At 47.3% G+C, this 12,200-nt stretch overlaps 1 protein-coding gene across 1 annotated transcript in view; it reads left to right on the top strand.

The window, feature by feature from the left end:
• Positions 1-12,200, top strand: part of TBK1 (TANK binding kinase 1) — an 814,893-nt gene that overhangs the window by 702,233 nt on the left and 100,460 nt on the right. The window lies entirely within an intron of this gene.

The raw sequence follows: 12,200 nt of genomic DNA, 5'->3' as shown, positions 1-12,200 counted from the left end.
GGCCATGAAACTCTATCAAACATGAAATGATCATCAGAAGATTTGTGTGCATTATAAAGGACATTCAATAAAAGTCTAGTTTTGGAGGATGCCAACCTACCTTTAATAAAACCTGTTTGATTTATATTGATCAACTTTGGCAGGATGTAATTTAGTCTGTTAACAATCACTTTAGCTAACATTTTTTATTCAGAATGTATTATTGAGATGGGTCGATAATTTTTGACATAAGAGGGATCTTTATCTGTTTTGGGAAATAATAATGCTTCTCCAAAAGAACCAGAACTATGTCCTACTGTTAATAACATTATTAACTTAAATAACTCTAGGAGTTTGGGAGATAGCAAAGTAGAAAAGGAGCAATAAAAATCAATAGGAAAACCATCTGGTCCAGGGGCTTTACCAATTTTGAGATCTAAAATATTATTTTCTTTTGTTTATTTATTAATCAGCGCACAGGCGAACATATACAGAACATTTGCTTACAGCCCCCAAAATGCATATAAATTGGCATTTCCCTTTTACCGCCCTCGTTATCCCCAGATGGCGCTGGTCTACCACTCTCATAGGGCCGGGTCGGGCAACGAGTACTCGCTGGTTACGTGGAGGGCTCTCGCGATCAAGCGTGGCTTATAGGTCAGGGCTGGATAGTTCTGGTCATAGTCTAGCAGCGGGGCCCAAATGTTTGTAAAACGATGAAGAAGGCCCGCTTTGGCTGCCGTGACCTTTTCGCTATTAGTATGTCCACATTTGTACACACCAAAGGGTCGTCAGGGGGCCTTCTGCAGACTTCCAGGTACGTGCTACAGTGATTTTGGCCGCCAGCAGCAGTTGGGATATCAGCACTGCCTTCCTTCCTGTTATCGGGTAAGAGCCTGGGATCAGAATCCCCAGGAAGGTATGCTCGGGGGCCAGCGGTATTGTCACTTGAGTAATATCCTTTATTACGGCGAGGCATTGGGACCAGAACTCCCTTACCTTAGGGCATGTCCACCACATGCGGAGATAGGATCCTGGGAGGCCGCAGCAATGCGGATCCAGTGCCTGCTGGAAGTGATGAAGACGGAGGGTGGGGGGGGGGGGAAGTACCAGCGCAGAAGCAGTTTGTGGGCACATTCCCGGTTGGTGATGCAGGGGGAGGCTGTGCGCGTTCTCGACCAGATGTCTATGCAGGTTTGGTCCTCTAACGTGACCCAGATCCGCCTCCCATTGGGCCATGTAAGTGGGTTTACTGCAGAAGGGGTCCTCTTGCAATAGTTTATAAAGGGCCAAGGTCTTCCCTCTGGTCGGCAGGTCCTGTACTGTGAGCTCTAGAGGAGCAGGGGCCCGTGTTGCTGCAGCTCGGGTCTGGGGGTGGGAGCACCAATGTCTCAGTTGAGCGTAGGTGAACCTATCTGTTTCCGCAAGTTGGAAAGCTACTTTGCATTGTTCGAAGGTGATAGGGGCGTCGCCCTCGAAGAGATGCCCCAGCGATTTGTGACCTCCGGCCACCCAATTCCTAAAGTTCGTTGGGCGGGAGCCCAGGGAGAAGGCCGGGTTAATAAAGATAGGGGAGAAAGTACTCGGGTCCCCTGGGATACCTTTTTGTCTGCCGGCCCAATCCCAGGCCCTCATTGATTGTTTGGTGGAGATCAGCATGCTTGGCCAAGACCGGTGAAGTGCGGAGGGAATAAACGTGAGAAAGCGGAGGGGGGGGGCCGGATTGTTCGATCTCCACCCATTTTGGGCACCCTGAAGCGATTCCCCATGCTTAAAAGTGAGCCAGTTGTGCTGCGATTTGGTATTTGCGGAGGTCTGGAACCCCTAATCCTCCCAATTTCACGCTGCCCATCTTGGTTTGTCGCGGATGCGCGCTTTTTTGCCCCTCCAGATAAAGTCAATCATTTTCCTTTGCAGCCGCTGCAGGGGGGGAGCGGAATTGAATTGAGGTGGGTAGGGAGGAGCAGGCGTAGAGGAACCGTGGTAGGAGGTTCATCTTGCATGCCGTAATGCGGCCCAAAAGGGAGATCTCCTGCGGCTGCCAGCGGTTAAGGTCCTTTTCCAATTGCCCGAAGAGGGGGGAAAGTTCGTCTGGTATACTTTTGCTGGGTGGACGGGGATCTGGACCCCCAAGTATGGAATAGATTTGGCGCTCCATTGGAATGTGCTTTGCGTCTCTAGGGCTTCTTTCGCCTGGGCCCAGGCCCACCCGTAGGGCCACCGATTTTGCAAAATTTATGGCAAAACCTGATACACTCGCGAAACTTTGAATTTCGGCCAGGGCTGTCTTCATGGAAGCCTTGATGTCAGTGATGGTCAGCAACACGTCATCGGTGTAGAGGGCAATCTTATGCTGGGCGGGGCCTATCTGAGGGCCCTTGATTCGAGGATGTCGACGAATGCGTTGGGCCAGGGGTTCCATGGCCAAAGCGAAGAGTAGGGGGGACAAGGGGCATCCTTGTCTCGTTCCACACGTAAGAGGGATCAGATCCGACAAGAGGCCGTTGACTCTCAACCGTGTATTGGGGGATTGATAATTAGCCAGGACCATTTTCTGGAAAGTCAGGCCAAAGCTGAAGGCCTCAAGGGTGAGGTGTAGATAAGTCCAATCCACTTTATCGAAGGCTTTGGTTGCATCTAGGGCCAGCAGTGCGATTTGTTGCACTTCCTGATTGGTGATCTCTATTAGGTCTAGTGCTCTACGGATGTTATCCCCCATCGACCTGTGGGTTATGAACCCAGTCTGGTCTGGGTCTATAATACTGGGGAGGATAGGCGCAAGGTGCTTGGCCGGAATCTTGGAGTATATGTTGGCGTCTAGGTTTAATAGTGAGATGGATCTATACGAGCTATTGTCCTTGGAAACTTTTCCAGGCTTGAGGATGAGGACAGTGATGGATTCCTGCATAGTTGGGGGTGATATTCCCGGTGGCAGCGAATGAGTTGAAGTGCCGGGCTAAGGGGGCCACCAGTTGAGAACGGAAGAGTTTGTAGAATCGGGTGGAGACCCCATATGGGCCTGGGGTCCTGGATTTCAAGCTTTTTATGGGTTCCTCGACTTCTTCGCTTGTGATGGGCAATTAGAGTCCTTCCCTTGCCGCGGGAGTGAAGAGTGGGAGAGCTGCCTCTCGAATGTAAGACTGTTGTTCGTGTAGGTTCCTCGGAACTGCCGTCATTATCTCCGATTGGTGGGCAACCGCCAAGCGTAGCTTCTCGCGTTCCACGAATTGGACCACCCCTTGACGATCGCGGAGGCCCAGGATGGTATTTCTTTTCTTCACTTTGGCCAGTTTATTTATTAGCAGCTTGTTGGCTTTGTTGTTGTTGAGATAGTGCCATTGTTTTGTTCTGTTTAGTAAGTTTGCCGTGGCATCAGCGTAGTGCGTCTCCAGTCTCTTCCTTGCTACCTGTAAGGGCCTATAGGATTTCGGGGACCAGCCCTTTCATTTGTGAATGGCTTCCGCCTCTCGGACCTCGGCTTCCAGGACGGCACAGGCCGCCTGTTTTTGTTTGTGGAAGGCTGTGCCTTGGGTGATCGGTTCCCCTCTGAGCACCGCCTTCATGGCGCCCCAGGTGTTGGCTGGGGAGGTATACTCGTCATGGTTTTCCATGAAGACGTTTTTTATTGTTCTGGCAATGGAGTCCCTCACTGCCATATCACCCAGGATAGGGTCATATAGGTTCCATCGGCGGCGTGGTCTGGGTTGTGAGCTTGCAGGATCAGAGAGACTGGAGCATGGTCTGAGAGGAACCGGGGGCCAATGGTGATGTCCGTGAATGCCAGGATCTGGGGGGAGGCTAGCAGTAGGTAGATTCTGGAGAAGGTGCGGTGCACATATGAATAAAAGGTGAAGCTCTTCTCTTCCGGGAATAACACCCTCCAGGTGTCAACGACATTCAGCATTCAAAACAGGTGGAGCAGGTCTTTCGCCAGTCTTGGGTCCCTGGATGATGGGGGGGGTGCGATCTGTCTTTGAGGGGGCCTGTGGCCCTGTTAAAGTCTCCCCCAATGACGACTTGCACCCTCAATGAATGGGAGGAGAGACTCCTCTAAGTCTCGGTAGAACCCCTCCTGATGCTCGTTCGGCACGTAGGCTGAGATAAGGGTGTAGAGTTGGTCAAAAATTATGCACTTAATTGCGATGAAGCGGCCCTCCTGGCATCGTAGTGAGTCCAGGACCTGCAGTTTCAGCTCCTTTGCGAAAAGGATGGCGGTGCCTCCCTTCTTGGTGCTGTTGGAAGCGAAGAACTGTAGAGGAAAGGGTCCGCTGCGCAGGCGGGAGAAGTCCGCCCGGATCAAGTGAGTCTCTTGCAGGAAGGCTACTGAGGTTCCCTCGTCCTGCAGCCTCTGCAGGACCAATTTCCTTTTCGGAGGGGAATTTAGGCCCCTGACATTTATGGTGGTGAACTTCAGTTTTAGGTGTGGGGGTTGGTCCTCTAGGTTCTCTTAGCCATAGTCGTGGGGGGGCAAGCTGCTTTGGGTTCTGAGGCTGAGGTTTTTCAAATAATCTCCAACGGGAGGAATAAACTTCAAACAATGGCCTCCAATGGGGGAGCCAGAACCTTGGCCAAGGGGCCCGATTTTAACTTATCGGTGTCTCCCCCCGCCACCCAGGCTGTCATCAGCCGAAGTGGTTGTATATCACTCCAGGGGGAAAACAGTGTCATCCACCCTGGAGGAGGGTATGGACCGCATGGGGTCCGCAGCAAGCTTAAGAAGGCTCAGTTCCAATGCTATGTGTCCTATAAGGAGTCTGTTGATCTTCATTTAGGTTTGCGGTTCCTCTGTACTCTTGTAAGGGAGCGCACCTAGGCTTGGGAGAAGCTGTGCCCGGTTTGGTAGTCTTTTGGCTGGGAGAGGAGGATCCTTTGCCCCTCCCCGGAGAGCCAGGGCGTAGGATCGATGCTGCATCTTCGCGGTGGCTTATGGTTCACAGGGTGCCATTGTGTGAGAATTGTAGAGCCTTTGGAAATAGCCATCGATAGCGGATCTGTTGGTCTCGGAGGAAAAGTGTGAGAGGGCGCAACACTCTGCACTTCTGCAGGGTCAAAGGAGAGAGGTCCTGGAAAAGTTGGAGAGGGGAGCCCAGGAATGATAGTTCATCGCGGGTGCGACCTATCACTGATATGGCCTCTCTGGTGGTGTAGAAGTGGACTCTTGTAATTACATCCGGGGGGAGCCCGACTCGGTTCCCCGACGTGGGAGCAGTCTATGGGTACGATCGAGTGACAGCTGTGTGTCATCTAGGTTCGGTAGCAGCGACTGGAAAAAATTGCCCATGTACTCGGGTAGCTCCTTCTCCGGGATGGAGGAGGCAACACCTCGGATGCGCAGGTTATTGCGGCGGGTGCGGTTTTCCAGATATTCCTGCTTGTATTCGAGGATCTCACTCCTGTCCATTAGGGTCTGAATTGCGCGTTGCACTTCCACTAGTGAGTTGGAGTGTTCTTGGGCTAAGTCTTCAGACTCCCCCATCCTGTCCTCGATGTCACTGACCCTTTGCTCAGTTTGTTCGAGCTTAGTGGTAAGTTCTGTCATTCAGGATGTAAACTCTGCTTTAATGTCGGACATGAAGGCTTGAAGGTCTTCTTTAGTTGCGAGGGTCCCTTTCTCATCTGACGTTTTGTGAGGTGAGAGTTTTGATGAGTCTGCTTTCTTCCCCTTGCCCACTGCCAGGAGCATCTAAAATAGCTTTTTGAATGTCTTGTTACAAAATAGCAGTGTCTTGAAAAGATGGGTCTAACGGATGATCAGTAATGTTATTGTTTTGATGCACAAAGTTACGGATGCCTTCATTAAGAATAGTCTGAATAGATAGAGTTGGGAATAAAAGTTTTTTAAAAGGCAATATTAATTTGCTGTGAACCAGTGACTCTAATATCTAGGTGATTAACAACGAAAGTAATAATAGGCTTTTCTTTTCTTCTTTTAAGATATGAAGCCCGCAACTTGCCAGATTTATTATATCCCCATAAAACATAGCTTTGGTTCTTAGCAAGGATGAGCAAACTTTGTATTATATTTATTGAATTTTGAGAGAAGTACTTTAAAGGTTTCATCTGTGGGATGATTGTAATAGGATGTTTCAAGTGTCTTGATTGAATGAAGATCCTGTGATAGTTTTTTATTTTGTTTCTTTTTAAAAGCGACATGTTGTATAGTGAAACCTCGTAAAGTGGCCTTAAATGCATCCCAGTTACTAGGAATAGAGGTGTCCTGAGCATTATTGTCCGTTAAGAATTCAACATAGAAATTATTAATTTGTTGTATTAAAGATGAATGATTTAGTAGTAAAGAATTGAATCTCCATCGAGGGGTGATATTCAGTTGAGGTTCCCATTGAAGAATAGTGACAACCGGGTCATGGTCAGATATGACAATCGGGCCAATTTCTGAATGAGGAATATTAGAGACCAGATTTGAATTAATGAAGATGTGATCTAATCTAGATAATAATCTGTGAGCAGGGGAGAAGAAAGCACATCTTTGGTATCTGGATGGCAAAAGCGCAAAGTATCAACTAGGGAAAGATCATTAAAGGAATTAATAAACTGCTTGTGCGTTTTGGAATTGCTGAATTTGGTGTCAGATTTACGGTGCAGGGTAAAATCACTAATTTGATAACAATCGCCACATGCGATCAGGTGATCAAAGGCCTTAATGAAAAGAATTTGTTTCAAGTTTGTCCAAAACAATGGATCGGGGGCATTAGGACGATAAATGTTGAGGATAGTAAATTACATTTTATTAATAATAGCTTCAATGATGGACCAGCGACCAGATGAGGTGGTGTTCACTGATTGATTGAAAAGACTCTTTTGTGGATTAAAACACTAATTCCTCCTTTTTTCCCTACAGCCGGTGCACAAAATGCATGCTTAGCCCATAACTCAACCAATTGATTGTTTTCTTCATTTGATTCCAAGTGAGTTTCTTGAATGCATGCAACATCTACTCCACTCTTCGCATGCGAGCAAGAATTCTTTGCCTTTTAATAGGGTTATTTAATCCCTTAATGTTCCTTGACAAAATGTTAATTCTCGTATCAGTGATGGGTTGGATAAGTGATCAGGAGCATCTGACAAGACATAGATTGTAAGGCAGCACGAAATTTAAAAAGAACATATGCAAATGGAAATGTATAATATCATGAAGGAATGATTCTAGAGTGCAATGAGTGCTAATGGAAGGAGAGGTAAACACATCAGGATAGGGTAGACAACACTGAAGATGATAAAGTAGTTTGTTAAAGAAGAAAAATGCAAAGTTTGAATATGTAAAAGATTTTAAGAATGCAGGAAAAGGTAAGTAACTGTCACCGCTGGAGGGATATCCGCAACCCCTCCCCAACCACAGAAGCAGAAGGGCGTATGACCCTCCCACAGGGTTGTGCACAGACTCCCTGATATGGACAAAACGGGTCACCACAAGACAGCCAATGGGGGGGGGAGAGGCTGTGGGAGAGGTTGTGGATAGGTAGGGAGAATGTAGGGTAACCAGAAAGAGGGCTAGGGATGCATGAATGGATAGGTATGGAGAAGTTAAGAAAAACCCTTACACTTTCCGTCATGAACTCAACTCCTGCACTCCCTTGGGATACCAACAGAAGGAATTAAATGTGCTTGCTTGGAGAAATAATTGGCCACCACTAGCATGGGGTCGTACTGGTTGTCTTTTGGTAACTCGGTAATGGAATCCAGGGATAGGTGATGGGACCATGGTAATGGTTGCAACAGCACCCTTTTCTTCCCATGATTTGCCTTATTCCTCATGCAAATGTCACACGGCTGAATGTAGTCATGTATCTGTGTACTCTTATTCGGCAACCAAAAATATGTACTCAACATGTGCTGTGTCTTATGTTGCCCTGTGTGCCTTGCACCAAAACGGAGCTTTGTCTCTCAACTGGGTTATAGGAAGATATATTCTACCCGCATGATAGGGTAACCAATTGCAAATAGATCTGGAAGTGTCTTGGGCCGTCCAACCCTGCAGCTCCCTCTTCTTGAAACTATGCCTTACCTCCTCCAACAGACCCTGTGTAACTGCTCCCACAATTCTCTCGGCCTCGATAATGGGCTGTGACTCATGTACCAGTGTCTCAGGAGCTTGCTGTCTGGTAAGCGCATCCACCTTCCCATTCTTGGTCCCTGGCCTGTAAGTAAAAACGAAATCAAACTCTCCAAATACTGCACTTTCTGGGTCTTGGCTGTCTTAAGATACTGCAGATTCTTGTGGTCCATCAACACTATTATCTGGTGTGGGGCCCCAATTAGGGAATGCCTCCACTGCTGAATGGCTGCTGTAATCGGTGGGAGTTTTGTCTGTGATAGAGTAGTTTTGGTCACAACTTGTTAACTTGCGCAAAAATAATCCAACTGGGTGTAAGAGGCCCTCTTGATCCATTTGTGACAAGACTGCCCCCAAAGCTACACTTGACGCATTTGTCTCCACTTGAAAGGATCTTTTTGTGTTTGGATGCTGTAAAATTGGTGCTCTAGTAAATGAATGTTTTGGCTCCTGAAAAACGAACTCTGCTTCAGTGTCCCATCTAAATTGACTTGCCTTACGGAGCAACCGAGAGACTGGTGTAATAATCTGAGAAAAATTGGCAAAGCCCAAGAAGGACTGTACTACTTTCACATTCTGCAGAGATGGCCACTGGCTTGTACTTTCTTGCTGTCCATTTCAATACCTCTGTGATTTAAGAATGAAGCCCAAAAACTCCACCCTAGTAGCATGGGAGACACATTTCTCTAATTTAGCATACAACCTAGGTTCATTATAGTGTTGGTCGATGGCCCGGACTGGCTGGACATGCTGCTTCTGGTTCTCAGAGTAGATCACAATATCGTCTATATAAACGATTACAAAAATGTCTATGTAGTCCCTCAATGTCCTGCATGAAATGCAGCGAGGGCGTTTCACAACCCAAACGGCATCACCAGATATTCAAATAGACCAAACTTTGTCCGAAATGCCGTCTTCCATTCATCTCCGGCCTTAACCCTGATTAGATGATAGGCCCCCCTGAGATCCAGGTTTGTATATATGGCTGCTGACTTCACCTGATCTAACAAAACTGATATCAAGGGCAAAGGGAATCTGTTTTTGATGGTCACTTTGTTCAAGGCTCTGTAATCAATGCATGTCCTCAACGTACCTTCTTTTTTAGACCCGAAAAACAAAGGTGACAACACTGGTGATTTAGACACCCAGATAAACCCACAAGCCAACCATGTCATGTATATATTTTCAAAGATGTTGATTCTCTTGCTCAGTCAGAGCGTAGAGTCGACTACATGGCAACTTGCCATTGGCCTCTAGATCACCAACACAATCGTAAAGCCTATGTGGAGGTAAGGACTCTGCCTATCCTTTGTCAAAAACCCCTGAATACTCCGAATAGACTTCCGGGAGGGCCACCAAAAACCTGTCCGGTCCTGCCCCTTCCCTTACATGTTCAACACAACCTGGGGCATCAAAAGTCAAGGTGTGCTCAACCCAATTAATGGAAGGATTATGGGCAACTAACCAGGGCATCCCTAGTATGACCCCAAATTGTGGTGCCGCAATTAAATCAAAGGTTATCTCTTCCTCATACCCTGATAAGCACAGCGTGTGCAAAAGGTAGAGTTTGGGTAGTGATGGGCCCCGAGACCGACATGGACCCATCTGCTGATCTAACAGTTTCCATGACCTGCTTTGCCTGTGTAGGTAATTTCAATTTTTCGGCTAGCATTGCATCCACAAAATTTCCTGTAGCCCGTGAATCAATCATGGCCGAAACTGTTATCTTATAGGTGGAAAACAGCAAGGTCATTAATATATACAAATGAGGTGTCCTATTCTGAACAGTGTTGGCAATGCAATTAGAGAACCTATCATACGTATGACTCATCCGTGTAGTTCTGTCTACTACTGAGTCTGACCGTTTCCTGATTCCGCTTTTGATTTAAGCGCTGCTCTCTGCTGGGGCGTGTTGGGGCAATTCCAAATAAAGTTACCCCTTTTACCACAATGCAAACAGATTATCTTTGAAACGCTTCTCCTTCTCCTACACTGATAGCGCCACGCGAATGCTTCCTATTTGCATGGGTTCACTCTCACTTGTCTTAGCACTGCTTTCCCGACTCTGCACTGCTCTCCCGACTCCAAACTAATCGGACAAATGGGAACTCCACCTTTTTCCTTTCCCCATTTCTGTCACTGATTCTGTGGTCCAACCACAGGGCTAAATCGATCATATAAGTACAAGTAGTGTGTTGGGGTTCCAGCTGTGCTATTGCATTCTTTAACTTCTCCCTCAGTCCTTGATAAAAATGGCACTGTTTGCGTTGCTTCTGGCCAATCAGAGTTCTATAAGACGTCTGTTAAACTGTGTCACATGTGTTACCAAGTCCCGACTTCCCTGGCGTAATGCCAGCAGTTCCTTATCGTGGGCCAATTAAACATGTTTCTGGTCAAATAATTGCCCAAATTCTGTAATAAACTGATCCCAGTTATACAGTAATGTGTCCTCCTTCTGGACTAATGGAAATGCCCATGCTGCTGCATCCCCGGATAAATACGAAATGATAAACGCTGTTATAGCCTGTGTGGTGTCAAAGGCAACTGGCTTGCATAAAAAGTGAAGGTGACACGGAGTCAAAAAGGCTAATTACATCCTGGGATCCCCTGAGAAATGCTAATGGTGCCACCAACGGAACAATCAGTGTATGATTTACTACCAGTGTGGTAGGTTTTTCCGCAGATGACGATGCCGCCCCTTCTTTGTGATGGGGTATTCGGGCAATTAAACTATTCATATGGGCTTTTAAAGCCATTGTGTCTTGCCTTCACTGGGCTACGTCCACCTGTATGTCCCGCATAACATTTAGCAGATCTGCTACTGCTGGCGAGGGAGACTCCATTTGGCTTAGGTGGTTAATCTTCCCGTATGGGGGCTGATTGTTATGTCACACCTGGAGGGGTATCCGCAACCCCTTCACAATCACGGAAGCCGAAGGGAGTACGACCCTCCCACATTGGTTGCGCACGGGTCCCTGATATTAACAAAACAGGTCACCACAAGACAGCCAATGGAGTGAATCGGTTTAGGGAGAGGTTGTGGATGGGTAGGAGGAATGTAGGGTAACCGGAAACAGGGTTAGTGAGGGATGCATAAATGGATAGGTATGGGGAAGTTGGGAAAAACCCTCACACTTGCCTTCATGAACTCCACTCCCTTGATTGAGCGCCAGTTAACGTCTCTTTCTAGTTTTCAGTACCAGCACCCGTTACCAACTGCCGCTCCTGCTGCCTGTGCCCTGCCTTCCTCCAATGCTCGTTAACACATAAGCTGACAGTTAATTGCCACATACATACATCATAGAAAACAATGCACATTTACATTAAGCCATGTGTGATGAGGACATAATGATTCACATTAACATATAACATGCCCTAGTTGCCTCCATGTATTCCAACTCTCCCAGGTCATAAGGGTTCATATACTCATGATTTGCACCTTAAATCGAGGTCCAGTCCCAAACCACTACCCTGTTAACTCCCAGGGTGAGGTTTACATCCATTGATGCTCAGTTACTGCACAAAGCTTTCCAAGCATGAAAACCAACAAGATTGCGTACGAACAACGCTGCTCAGCATTAACATAAACCTTCCCCTTCTCAGCGAAGGACGTGGCCAGACACCCATAACAAAGAAAAACACTTGCAATGGGCACCAGCACAGTGTCCCCGAGCGAGTTGCTGTAAGGCACACAAGCCAGTCACAAGGCCTGTCCCTTGCCAGCCATCACCACCGCGGCCCGGACAATCAAAAGGAATCTCTGCCATGCCCAAGGGCCACTCCATCACACAATTGCTTCTGCATCCTGCCTGTGCCTCCAATGTACAAAACAATCAGGAAAGAGCACGGGCAGGTGCGGCTCTTTTCAAGTACGTGGCCCGTGACCAGCACATATTGCTGCTGGGACACATGGGAGTTGTAGTTCTCCCCCGCCTGCAACCTCCATCCTCACAGTAACCAGTCGGGTTGCCCATTAGGGTTGCCGTACGTGAAACAAGACCCTAGCGGTGCAAATCGGTATAGGGGAACAAAAATAGTCAACAGGATTTTAGAGGAGAAAAAAATCAACAATAATAACCTATGAAGTAAAGACAAAATAGTCAATTAGTTGGCATCGCTCCTCCGGGTCAAGCTTTTTTATCGGGGATCT

This window comes from Ambystoma mexicanum, chromosome 12 (genome assembly GCF_040938575.1).
Source record: "Ambystoma mexicanum isolate Mex_15411 chromosome 12, UKY_AmexF1_1, whole genome shotgun sequence".
In the NCBI taxonomy this organism is placed as follows: Eukaryota; Metazoa; Chordata; class Amphibia; order Caudata; family Ambystomatidae; genus Ambystoma; species Ambystoma mexicanum.
Note: the sequence above shows the minus strand (reverse complement) of the source record. Positions and strands in the feature narration are given on the sequence as shown.